This window comes from Haliaeetus albicilla, chromosome 10 (genome assembly GCF_947461875.1).
Source record: "Haliaeetus albicilla chromosome 10, bHalAlb1.1, whole genome shotgun sequence".
Lineage (NCBI taxonomy): Eukaryota > Metazoa > Chordata > Aves > Accipitriformes > Accipitridae > Haliaeetus > Haliaeetus albicilla.
The window spans coordinates 557,880-570,160 of record NC_091492.1 but is presented as its reverse complement, the minus strand read 5'-3'; the positions used below and the strand labels follow the sequence as shown (position 1 = coordinate 570,160).

The 12,281-nt window shown below is 56.5% G+C and overlaps 1 protein-coding gene across 3 annotated transcripts in view; it reads left to right on the top strand.

Annotated features, from left to right (window-relative positions):
- ZFHX3 (zinc finger homeobox 3) overlaps nucleotides 1-12,281 on the top strand; it is a 665,450-nt gene that overhangs the window by 484,535 nt on the left and 168,634 nt on the right. For all 3 annotated transcript variants that reach the window (XM_069793179.1, XM_069793180.1, XM_069793182.1), the window contains one exon: nucleotides 5,008-5,377. The gene's annotated coding sequence lies outside the window, so the exon portion shown is untranslated. The remainder of the gene's footprint in view (nucleotides 1-5,007; nucleotides 5,378-12,281) is intronic.

Below are 12,281 nucleotides of genomic sequence, written 5' to 3'. Positions count from 1 at the left end.
TCCCATCACTCCCAGTGGCTATAGTAAGTCCAGTGATTACAAAATGGATGGACAGATTTCTTTTAATAATCGGGTAAAAAACCAGAAATATATTGAAGACAAAAAAAGAGAACAAACATTCCTCTGACTATGCCCCCCCCCAGCCCAAATCTGCCCCCAATTCTACAGTACGTATTTCTTCTATGCAATACATATGCCCCCTCTAGCATACCCACACATCTCTCTCCCAGCAGTAAGGGAGGCAGCCCCCTGCCCATCAAACACGTACGTGCCTCCAGAAGAAATTCACGTTATCTGGCTAGAATTGCTCAGCAGTGCGTCTCTCCAGCCCTCTCCTTCTAAGCCCTGCTGCATTTCTGCATCCCAACAATGAACGCGCTGCTGTTGGAATATCCCTTTCCATGCCTCTTGCTGGGCGTCTTTAAATGGTATCAGATCTCTTCTGCAGCTTAGACAGCCCTTTGCAATCAGGCACTGCTGATCGTCTGCCCTCTCCCCCCTTCCCAAACCCCTAAATAAATGCATCTGCTCCAGCCTAATTCATGTCAGCCTTCCCCCCTTCTTGTATGCAACTTCATGCAAACAAACTTTCTACATGAAAAGATAGCTCACCTGGACAATGCTTGAGTATTAAGTAATAAAAACTGATAAAGCCAGACATCCCAACTCTAGTACAGGGATTTGATTGCAAATTTCCATTGCAAAGGAGTAGAGGGAACTGGAAATCTGACAAATGCCTTCAAATTGACCTGTGTTTTCACAATGCATGCTGTGTTTAAAATGAATGGCAGACTTTATCATTTGGAGCTCCTTCAAGGACTCTGGCCTTCTACGCTTTGTTCTAATTCTTCAGACATATTTCCAAGAAGCACAAAGCTACGTAAGAGGATGATATTATGGACATTTTTTTCTAACCAGGCTTCCCCCCCCCCCCCAATTTTTAACGCCTGAATTTAAAAAGATACCCTGCAACTTTTTTCTTGCTATAGCCATACATTAGTCCCTCATGTCCAGTCGGCCTCTTCCACCTCAAAGCTTTAGCCCAGTTCCCCCCCAGCGCCAGGTGGAGGGAGGCAGCGTGCAGCCAGGCTGGTGCCTGAGCAACACGATATGGTTGTGGCTCCCTAAAAATTCACCGTAGTCAACTGCTTTCACCACAGCCCTATGCAAATCTGGCCCACTCCTGCCTCAGGACAGAGCTGCTCCTAAGCCGCTCAGCAGCCAAGTCGTATTTCTAGGGGAGGACTTGGTCTCCTTGCGGAACCCAGGGAACTGAAGCCGCTTACCCCTATTTTACATGTCAAAGATAATGACCATCTTTTCTGAAAGTTATATCCAGAAAGCCATATGCGCTGCCTCAGAAAAACATTTTGCTTCAAAGTTGTTCCTCTTAATCTGTACGCATTTTTACAAATAATAACTTTCCTTTAAAGTGCTGGTATTAGTTCCATCTGTTCTAAATAACACATAAATGAAACTGTAAGATTCTATGCGCAAATATATGAGATATGCTGCAAGACAAAAAAACAGGGTTAATCTAATAATTCAACTGCATCTTTAACAAAGTTTCCTATGGGAAAAATCAGTCTTATTTTCCCTGCAGATCTGATACTGAGAGCTTCTTTCTGCTAAGCACATTAAAAGCTATTTGAACCAAAAATCCTATCTATGCATGTGTAGAGAGACATATATAGAAACAAGAGGTATCCGTAGTGTTACAGATGAGGCTGTATCAAGATTTCTAATTAAAGCAAGGGTAGTCCCTTCTTATATTTTAGCAACTGGCTTGTCTTTTTGCCTAGAACAAAGAAATCTTAAGGGAAGTAAATTTTCGAGAGGAGAAACGCGTGCACGTACGTGTAATCGTACCTAACGATTACTGTACAAATTATTCCTTAATTCCTTAGATTTATTCTGGTATTTGCACAGTGGTTTATCTGTCTGGTCCCACAGTCATCACTTGTTCATTCCCTTCTTTTCACGCACACCCACACCCCTCGCCACCTCTTTTTGCACCCTGGTGAAAATGAGAACTCTTCCATTCCCCAGCCTCTGGACGGCTGCCTTCAGGATGAGGGGCAAATCTCTGCCACCCGCTCAATCTGGCCGTTTCCCTTCCCAGCCTCATCTCCTGCCCTTGCCAGGAGGGGAGGGAAGATGTCCTAGGACTTGACCCCAGCGCAGAGCCTGCTCAGGCTGGACCCAGCTCCCAGGAGGCTGGGGGGCCACAGGGCAGGCTCCCCTCTCCCCGCTTAACCCCTCCGCTCCTGGGCACGGCTGCGGTCTGGGCGCCTGTGACCCCGGCGCCCGCTGCCCTCCTCCCTTTCGGGGCACTCAGGATCACCCCGGGAGCATGAAAGGAGAAGAATGCAGGAGCAGCGAGAGGCTGTCGCAGGAGGGCACAGCGCAGCACGGCCAGAGGAGCAGGAGAATCGCCGAAAAGGGGGATGTTTGGTTTGTGTTAACTACCCAGACAGATGCACTTCAGCATGTTTGCATTTATGGAATCCATATGTTGTCATGGGAAATTAGAGGACAGCAACACAAAACTAGAATTCGCAATGCAAATGCAAAGAAAACGTACATGGCTACCAGACTGCATTTGCACATGTTCCTGCGAAGGTGCCTATTTCTGAAGTATCGACAGAGTTATTAGATTTGCTTGCCACCTTCTCCACATGTTTACTTTTCCTTTGCTCTGCAAAAAGTGTGTACATAGGCAGCACCCATTCTCAGACCCGTCCACCGGATCTGCAGCCTCTGGTGAAAATATGCACTTCTTCTAAGTTATACCAAGTACTAAAAGACAAGGGTTACTTTATTCTGGCCTCAACTGCATCATCAAAACACGTTTGTTTCATATTCAGCAAGAACAACAGTTACAAATTACATGCACCTTTACAGATAGCGCACCAAGCAGCCCTGAAAAATTTTGCTTGCCCCAGGGCTTGTTGGTTTGGGGTTTGGTTTTTTTTTTTTTTCCTTTTTCTTTTTTTTGGTTGGGGGTTGGTTTTTGGGGGTTGTTTTTTTTTTTTGAAGGGCAAGTAATGTTAACAATTATTCTTCCATAAAGCTAGACAAACATATTTTGAGCAGGGACTAACAGATTTTTAAGGGCAGCTTTTAAAGGCAAACTGGCAACGTACTGGAGTCTACCCATTTAACAAACCGTAAGAACTCATACACAGCATGCGCATTATAACAGTACACATCAGTGCTGCATTTATAATATTCAAATAACTATGGTACGTATTAAACCTCGATTCTTAAAACCTGTGAATATCTTCCAAATGCAAGACACTTCCAGTAATGTATCAACTAGTACAGCCTTCCTTCAAATTTCTAATAATCTGTCCTCTTCTTTCATCCCCCCATCCCACTTAAAGGGACTTGCCAAAATTTCAAAATTACCACCCCCACATTAAGAAATATGGAAAGCTTGATACATTTCATTAAAAATACTTACTAACAAACATGCAGTTTATTACCTTTCAGTACAAAATACATCTACATTAAGGTTCTCCCAAATGGAAAAACTGACCGCAACTGCATTCCTTGTTCAATGCTATGAAACAAACGGGGAAGTTAATTATTTGGGTTACTATTAAAAAATTTAAAAAAAGAAAAAAAAAGAAAAAAAAGAAAAAAGGCAATTTGAAAAGCTTCTTTAGATTTTCAAGAGAGATGATTTAATTCAGCTGCATTTCTGCCAGTAATAAAATAGTCTCTTAGAGAAAGATGAAGAAAACATATTCCTGAAGCCTGGATAGAGGTTCTTTACTGGTTCACCTCCTCCTAAAATTCAAATCCCCCGTTCCCAGCGATCATCTACATTTTTCGCTAGGGCTGGAATGGGGAGGGAAAAGCTGCTGGAAATAAAAATTTTAAATAATAATCGCAGATGGACCCGAAGAGAAAGTGAAAAATGTTACCGTAAGGCTAGAGAAATATTTATTTAATCAAACCAGAGGTTCTGTTGGGACTGGAGGAATGTTGCATCCTTTCCTAAAAAAAGAAAAAAAAGGGGGAAAAAAGAGGAGGGGGTGGGGGGAGAAAAGAGAAAGCAAGAAAGAAAAAAGGCAGAGGCACAGCCGCCTCCTGGAGTTCCCCATTGTCCGGGGCTATAGAGAGCCCCAGAATGGCATTAAACTCACAAAAGGCATATTGTGCAGGGGACAAAAAAAGCCCCTTCTTCTACAATAACTTTTAGCTTCTTATTTTTAGAAAATGACAAAGCTGTTGCCAGCGATGGCTGGTGAAACCTGTAGCCCGGCTCCCAGCCAGGCTGGACGCGGCCGTATTGATCCGCTGTCCCGCTCGGAAAGGCGGCCGCAAAGTTTGAAAGGGAGCGCGGGCCGGGCCGCGCCGCACCGCGCCGCGGGGATGCTGCGGGGCCGCTCCGCCGCGCTCCGCGCCCGCGGCCCAGCCCCGCGCCGGGGCCGGGGCCGCCGCCGGGGCGGCGCGGGCACAAAGTTGCGCTCGCTGCCGGCCGCAACTTTCCCGGCTCCTCCCGGGGAAACTTCGGCGGCGGCGGCGGCGGCGCGGGGGTCGTCCTCGCCCTGCCCTGCCCTGCGCGGGGCGGCGCGGCCCCGCCCGGGGCGCGGGGGCAGGTGGCCCCGCGGAGCGCCCCGCCGCCGCCGCGGAGCGGTGCGGAGCGGAGCGGAGCCGCCCGCCCAGCCCGGCCTGCGCGCCCCCTCCCCGGCGCGGCGCTGCGCGGCAGGGCGCGGAGCGGGGCCCCCCCCCGCCGCGGGCTGGGGGCCGGCCGCTTGCCCCAAGTTTCGGTGCGGCGCCGCCGCCGCCGCCGCGCTCCCCCCGCCCGCTCCTGCTCGCTCGCTCCCTCCCCCGCCGCCTGGGCTGAATCTTATTGATCCAGAAGGTGGCTAATTAGCCCTTCCCGTCGTGCCTGGGTAATGAGGCACATGCGCACTGCACTAATCAGCCATTTTTTGCAGGAAACTAATTAGCAGAATAAAGATCCAAAGAGTTTTTTTTCTTCCCAATCATCAGATCTGAGTCCGGGCGCTTCCTGCTCCGGCGACCGCCAGCCCCGCCGCCCGCTCCGCGCCGCTCCGCTCCGCGCCGCTCCGCCCCGACCCGACCGCCGCCGCCGCTGCTGCTGCTGCCGCCGCCCGCGGCCCCCTCTCTCCGGGGGGCTGCAAACTCCCCGACAACGATGCTGCTGCTGGGCAGCGGCGGCGGCGGCGGCGGCTCCCGCTCGGCTCCGGCTGCTGCCCCCGGCTCCCGCTGCTGCTGCCCCGGGCCCCTCCGCGGAGCGCGCTCCTGCCGCCGCAGCCGCCGCAGCCTGCATGGGATCTGTAGCCCCCGCGCCGCCGCCCGGGATTAAAAGCGCCGCCGCCGCCGCCGGAGCAGCGACCGCGTAAGTGGCAACTTTTCTGCCCTGTCCCCCCGCTCGGGCTCCTCCTGCTCGGGGCGCCCGGGCTGCTTTGCATGGGGCTGGTCCGGCCCCCCCTCCCGCCCGCTCCCACCCACCGCCCCGGATCCCCCAGCAAACTTTGTGCCGCTCGCCGTCCCGGAGCCCCGCCGCCGTCGGCGGGGACGCGCAGGTGCCGGCGCCGCGGGGGCCGCTGCGCGCCCGCGGAGCGCCCCCCCCCCCCCCCGCCCCGCCCGCCGGCCGGCCATGGCCGCGGGGCGCGGAGCGGGCGCGGAGCGGCGCGGCGCTGCCCGGCTTTGTGCGCGGCGGGGCGCGGGCATCGATCGGCGGGGCGGCGGGGGCCCGGCCCCGGCCCCGGCCCCGCGGGGAGCGGCGGTCGCGCGTGGGCTCCGCGCAGCCGGCGCCCGCCGGGACGCCGCTCGGCGAGAGGCTGCTCGGGCGGGCCCCCGCGGCTGCCCCGCGGGCGCTCCGCGCCGGCGACGCGCTGGAAAACAAAGGGGCGAAGGAAGTGCCGAAAACTGCCCCGGCCCCGGGCGGCCCGGCCCGGCCCGGCCCCGCCGCCCGCCCGGGCCCCGCGCCGGGGGGGGGGGTTGCCCCGCAGCGGCCTTGCGAGCGAGAGTAATTACGATTTTTGTTTTCCGCGGGCAGGCTCAGTTTTGGGAAGAATGCGGCTAGGGGGATGGGAGAGGTGAAGGCGGCGAACGCCACTGTAGGCCGATCCCCCCCTTCTCAGTTTCAGTTTTTAATTACTTAATGCTGAATCGCACGGCGCTTATCTAAATATTTGCAAATGCTCTTTCCTATCGATTCCTCTGAATAAACTGTGCTCCTCGCCCTCGGAGGGAAGGCGATTCACGCTCTCCTGAAACTAACCCTCCGGAGGAGAGTGTGTGGTTGCGTGGGGGACGCGTAGGGCTCGATGTCTGTGTGTATACGCGTATGTATGTGGCACGCACACGCGGGTTTCTCGGTGTGAATTATTTATCATTCGGGCTGCGGGGCTTGTTGGGGTTTTTTTTTGGGGGGGGGGGGTTGGTTTTGTGTGGTGGTTTTTTTTTTTTTGAAATTGTTAAACTCCCTCCCCCCGCTCTTTTTAAAAAAAAAAAAAAAATATTTTTTGGATTCCGAGAAAGGTCTGTTTCTCTTTCAAGCTGTGCTTGAAGCTGCTCTCGGGTATGTCCTGTACTTTGTGCGGATATGTAATATATACGCGTCCCTTCCTCAGCCGTCTGTCTGTCTTTCTCCTCTTCTCGCTCCTGTTTAATATGGAGCAATTTTCTGGAGGCTCGGTGACTCCCTCCTTAGGGTCACATTGAGTTCGAATCCGACTGAAGGTGCAGGAATCCTGCAACGGGGGAAATAAGAGAATAGAGAGAATGGGGTCAAGTTGGCTGCTTAGAGGCCAAAACTCCCACAGCTGCCTTTAAAAATATATATATAATATTTGGCTTTCCTCACTGTATTACAAATTGCAGCCTCCCCTTTCAGGTATTTTCTTTACAGCTTAAAGCCCTCTCTTCCTTTTGCCTCCCCCCACCCCCCCACCCCCCCCCCCCCGTTAGGGGAGAAGGGGGTGGGAGGAGGGAAAATAAAAGGAAAAGAAATGGGGGGGGGGGAGAGGGGAAAAAATAAAACCCATTGAGTTTAGGCAAATAAGGTTTGGTCTCCGTATCCTATTACAAAGCACTTTGAATATGCAAGACATCACACAAGACCAGTTATTCCAGTTACGACAAACTTAAAAAGAGAAAAAAGAGAGGCATGTTTAGATTGTAATTTGTTAGAGCAAGAATCGTATTTAAAACTCTGTCTTTTAAATTTTTTTTCCAGCCTCGCATTGTATCCAGCCTTTTTTCTGATGTCTAGGGCTTTTTTCATTATTATTATTATTATTAAAATCTTTCCGTTGAGTTTAGGAAGACCGCTGCGAGCAACACATTTTCTGTATTTTTGTTCCTGTATCTTGGAGGAGAGTTGGCAGGGATTCTGTGGTTTGCAGTTACACAATATGTTATCATGTTTTTAATCACTAAATCATTGCAGTGGTTATAGATTTACAGTCTTAGGGTATTACTGAGAGGAGCAGCGCAGACCGTATGTGCGGGAACATACGAGAGCATGCAGTTAACATGCTCGTGAACTTTGCTTTTAAATCATTTCCCGGCCGAGCTCTGGCGGAGAGGAGAGCGAGCGTTTTGGCATCACCCCTCCACGCGCTTGAGGAAAGTTTGTGCAGCCCTCCCGGCGGGGCAGGAGCTCCGATGGGTGTTCTGCGCGACCTGTCCCGCGGCGCTGGCGGTAAGCGGCGGGTCAGGGGGCGCGAGGGGCGGCCGGTGGGCCGGGGCCGCCACCTGCACCGGGGCCGGGGGGGAGCGGGCCGCCCCGCCAGCCGCGCTCTGCTCCCGCTTCCCCCTTTATTATGTAACAGAGCCCTCGGCAGCATTAAAAATTCAGCATTACAAGCTGATTGTAATGCTCCCTCATTAGGGAGCACTGTCTGGTCCGGCATTAAGCGCAAGACGGAGCGTGGCTTTTCGGCTGCGGCACCGGTGGAGGCCGTGGAGCGGGGCAGCCGTGGAGCGGGGCAGCCGTGGAGCGGGGCGTCCCGGGCCCCGACCCCCTGCAGCCCCCGCGGGCGGCAGCTGGGCCGTGCCGGGCTCCCCGCCGCCGCCGTGCCGAGCCGGCCCCGTGGCTGGGCCTGGGGCTGCCGCTCTGCCTCCCGGCCGAGGGCTTCCCTCCTCCGCCGGCCTCGGCCTCGGTGCGGGGACCCGGCTTCCCGAGCCGCCCTCCCGCCCGGGTCCCGCTCCGCAGGCCGCCTTCGGCCAGAGACAAAAGCCAAGGCGAGGCGTATTAGAGGGGAGAGAAACTCCGCGTCTGGACGCGGAGGTTGCTTTGCCGTGTTTGTATTTATTTATTTCCATCCCCCTCCTTCTCTCTTTGAGCGCGGTCATTTTGGGAGGAGTGGGCAGCAGGAAGTTCGCTCCGGCCCCTCTCCCGCGCGGCAGCGGTGCCGCTCGCAGCGGCGCTGGCCCTCGGCTGCGGGAGCCCCCGTGCCCTCCCTCCCGCCCTGCCGCCGCCTTTTGTTCCCGCAGGACCGAGCCAAGGTGCCGCTCGGGCGGGCGGAGGCGGCGCGGGCGGCCCCGCACGCCTGGCACCTTCGCTCGGCCTTGTCGTGGCTGCTGTCAAACCAGGGCCCGGCGGCGGCCGCTTTGACAAAAGCGGAGGCGCGTGTCCCTCTTTCATCTCCCTGTTTTGACCCCCCGCCCCGGTTCCCGTCGGTGTCGTGCCGGAGGCCGGGAGCAGTGCGGAGGAACAGATTTACTTTGGGCCTGGCCGGCAGCTGAACGGCTTCAGTGGGGATCGCTAAATCCCAAACTGATGGACGTACGGCTGGCTGCGTTAGCCTCCCTGTTAACGCTTCCTTCCGCTTTCCAAAATAATAATAGTAATAACAATAATAAAAAAAAAAATGTCACACGGAGAAGCTGAAAAATGACTAGCGGGCTTTTACATCAACTTTATTCACACGCTGTGTTCTGCTGGGGCTCGGCTCCCTCGCCTGAGCGTCTCCCCTGCCGGTGTCAGACTTGCTCGTCTGCGGTGGGAGACTTTTCAGCAACCATCTTCTCGTAGGTGCTGGTGGTGGTGGGCGCACCGGCCCTGCCGCGGCGCCGGAGCTGGAGGTGTGTTTGCGCTGGAGAGATTGGTGCGGTTCAGGAGGGACGGGCTGGGAAAAGGCCGAGCGTTTCACGGCTCCCCGCTTCCCCTCGCCGGAGCGCGGCCGAGGTTCGGCCTTTGTGTGGCTTCGGGGGCCGCGTGCCGGCGGGCGCGTCCGGCCGGCGGGAGAGGTGGGCCGTGAACAAAGCCGGGTCCTGCCTGCTCCCCCCGGACCGGCCACGTGCGGGACCCCTGGGCCGCTCGTGGGGCTGCGCCCGTCCTGCTCTCTCTCGCCATCGACCGACCGTGGGGGCTTCGGCCTGGGAGAAGCTCCCGGGGCTGGAGCGGGGTGCCCGTGGGGGCTGCGCCCCCCTCTGCACCGCTTCTGTTTTCTCACGGTGGGGCGTCCCCCCGCACGCCTCGGGGAGCCGCTGGGGGAGGCTGGCCTCAGCGTCCCCGGGGGGAGGCGAGGGGAGACTGGAGAGAGGAACTCCTCACGTGGGGAGCGGGGCTGCCCTTCCCTGCTCCCTCCCTCCCTCTCTCCCTCGGCCAGCCGAAATTCGGGCCGGGTGTCCAGCGCGTGGCGGTGCGGCAGCGACGGGGCTGTCGAGGGCTGTCGTGGCAGGAGAGTGGGAATCAAAACATCTGTGCGCAGGCCTGGGCGCCGCAGCCTCTAATGGTTTTGACGGAGCTGTTGTGGTCTGTTGTCTGGAAAATCTGCATTCTGCGCCGTGCCCGAGGGGGGCCGCGGCACCGCAGACCGTGGCGGTACCTAAATATAACTGCCTCGCGCCGTGGGGTGAGGTGAGGGCAGGAGGGAGCAGGGCCGCCCTTCCCGCCTCCTGCTTTGTCTCTGATCTGCACGATTCATGCATTTTTGTTTGCTCCCGAGGTTGGGTTTGTGTGTAGGCAGGGATTGGAGAAATAGATAAATTCCAGCTAGTTTTTTAAAAAAAAAAAAAAAAAACAAACCTCAACAAAAAAACCAACAGGGTGGATGAGTCGGGCTTCCCTCGCTGCCGGGTCAGGGATCCCACTGGACCTGGAAGCCCCAGTATGCTCCTGTCCCATAGCCACTGGTGGGGGAGCGGGCTGCGCCAGCCTGCTTTGCATCCGTGTTTCTCCTCGCCTCCGTAGATGCAGGTCTTGCTCGGGTCCCGCCGCACCGGCGAGGAGCCAGCGCTTTCCAGCGCTTCCTCGTTGGCTCTGCCGGACAGACGCGTCCATCTGTCGGTGCGGGAGGTGGGTGTTCATCTCCACAGCAACGTCGGCTGGAGAGCGGTGGTATTCTGCACCAGGTGTGCGCTCTGTGTGTTTCCAGAGGCAGACTGTAAATACAGTTTAAAGTTCATTCCCATCTGAAATTATTTTTCGGTTCGGGGTGTCGGGAAGGGAGACCTGTGCCAGCAGCGGTGCAGGCCGCCGCTGATGGGTGGCTCCCGGCGCATCCCAGGAGCTGCCGAGGAGGGTCCCGGGGTCCCGGCAGCGTGGGGCTGAGCCTGGCCGGCCGGCGAGGTGGAAGGGTGGTGGGACGGTCTGGGTGCTGGGGAGCCCTGCTGCTGGCAGGCTGCAGCCACCCTGCTTTGCCCTTGAGTTTGCTGCTGGGAGAAAGACACTTAGCTGTTGATTGTAATTTCATTATGTCACAAGTGCCAAACATGCCTCTTGCTAATAAAAGGCAAAGCAGAGCAGCAATATTTTTTTTTCCCCCGGCCCCGGAAAACAAACATTTCCCAGTGTTTTCAATTGAGTGGTGCATGTTGCTGGGGAGCAGGAGGGTGCTGGCCCTGTAGTGCCCGGGCTTTCGGGTCTGAAACCTGGTGAGGGCTGAGCCGCATGGGTTCCTTCACTCGGCGGTGTTGCTGGAGCAGACGATGTGCGTGGCAGTTCTGGTAAAAGGTTTTCTCCCATCCTCCCCCCGCCCCGGTATCTGGGAAAGTGGAGCCTGCAGGGCCTGTAACACGTTAGCTCTTAGTAAATGTTTATTTTGATGGCCTAAGCGTGCCTGCTGGAGAGTCGGTCCCTCCTCGGGGAGGATGGGAGCAGACATGCTCTGGGAGCTGCTCCCTACCCCTCGGGTCCCCGGCAGCGGCAGCGAAATGCTTCGCGTCCCGCCTCGCGTTTGCTTGGGACTCGCAGCCGGGCTTCCCTGGCTGGTGGTAGCCTAGCTCCAAAATGGCTGGTTGGCTTGGTTCGGTAGCAGGAGTTTTAACCCTCCTCCTGCCACGCTGCCACCGACTGCCTTGCGCAAACAGACTGATGCTCGCCGCAGAATTCAGAGCACGTACTTAAATGTTGATAGTAACATCGCGATGATGTGCTTGATCCTGCCAGGGTGGGTTGCTGGGTTTCCTGAACGTCTGTGACGTCTGGTGACGGGCTTGGAGGTTTTTGGTCTTTCCTTCTTGTTGTTGTAATAGAGTTGAGCGAAGAAGGGGGAGGCGAGGGGGGTGCAGAGGCACAGCCAGCTGAATTGCAGTCAGGTGCATGTTGTTTGGGCTGAGAGTGGCAGTCAGGTGCACATCGTTTGGGATGATGCAGAACCTGGGGATTCCTCACCCAGGTATTTTTGATGAGCTACCCTGTAATGGGAAAATGTGCTAGTGGGCCTGGAGGTTAGTTGAGAAGACCGAGCAGGGGGTGTGCACGAAGCCCAGAGCTACTTGGTGTCTTAGGCACGCGTTTGAGAGTTGCAGAATCGGCTAACCAGAGCCGCTCCTGCGGCGTGAAGATGTTCTGGATTCAGGCTGCGCACCCCAGCTTGTGCGTTTCACCTGTACCTCTTGTGTTGCAGAAGCTGGCGCGCAGACCCTCGGACACCTCCGGAAGCAGAGCGGAAGGGCTGCCCCTGAAGTGCTGGGGTGCAGTAAGTTCCCACAGCACGGCCGCGGAGGTGATGCCACGAGGCCGCAGTTCTTAGCTTCGCTCTGTTTGACAGCGTTAGATGTCAACGTGCGGCGGCGGGAGCTGGTTTCGGATGAGCTCGAGTGCCGTGCGCTGGCCGCCGGCGCTTCGGAGGAGCCGTACCGCCGGGCAGCATTGCCGGGGTGGTCTTCGCTCCCGGCGCTTGTCCCCTGGCCCGGCTGAGGTTGCTTCGTGCCTGCCGGCCTGGCCAGCTAGCGAAGCCCTGCCGAGCGGCCGTGGGCTGCCCGGAGGAGCCGAGCGCGGCCGGCCGCCGCGTCCCCGCTGTCCTTGCGCGCCGTTCCCATCGGCAGCCCCTGACTGTGCCAGA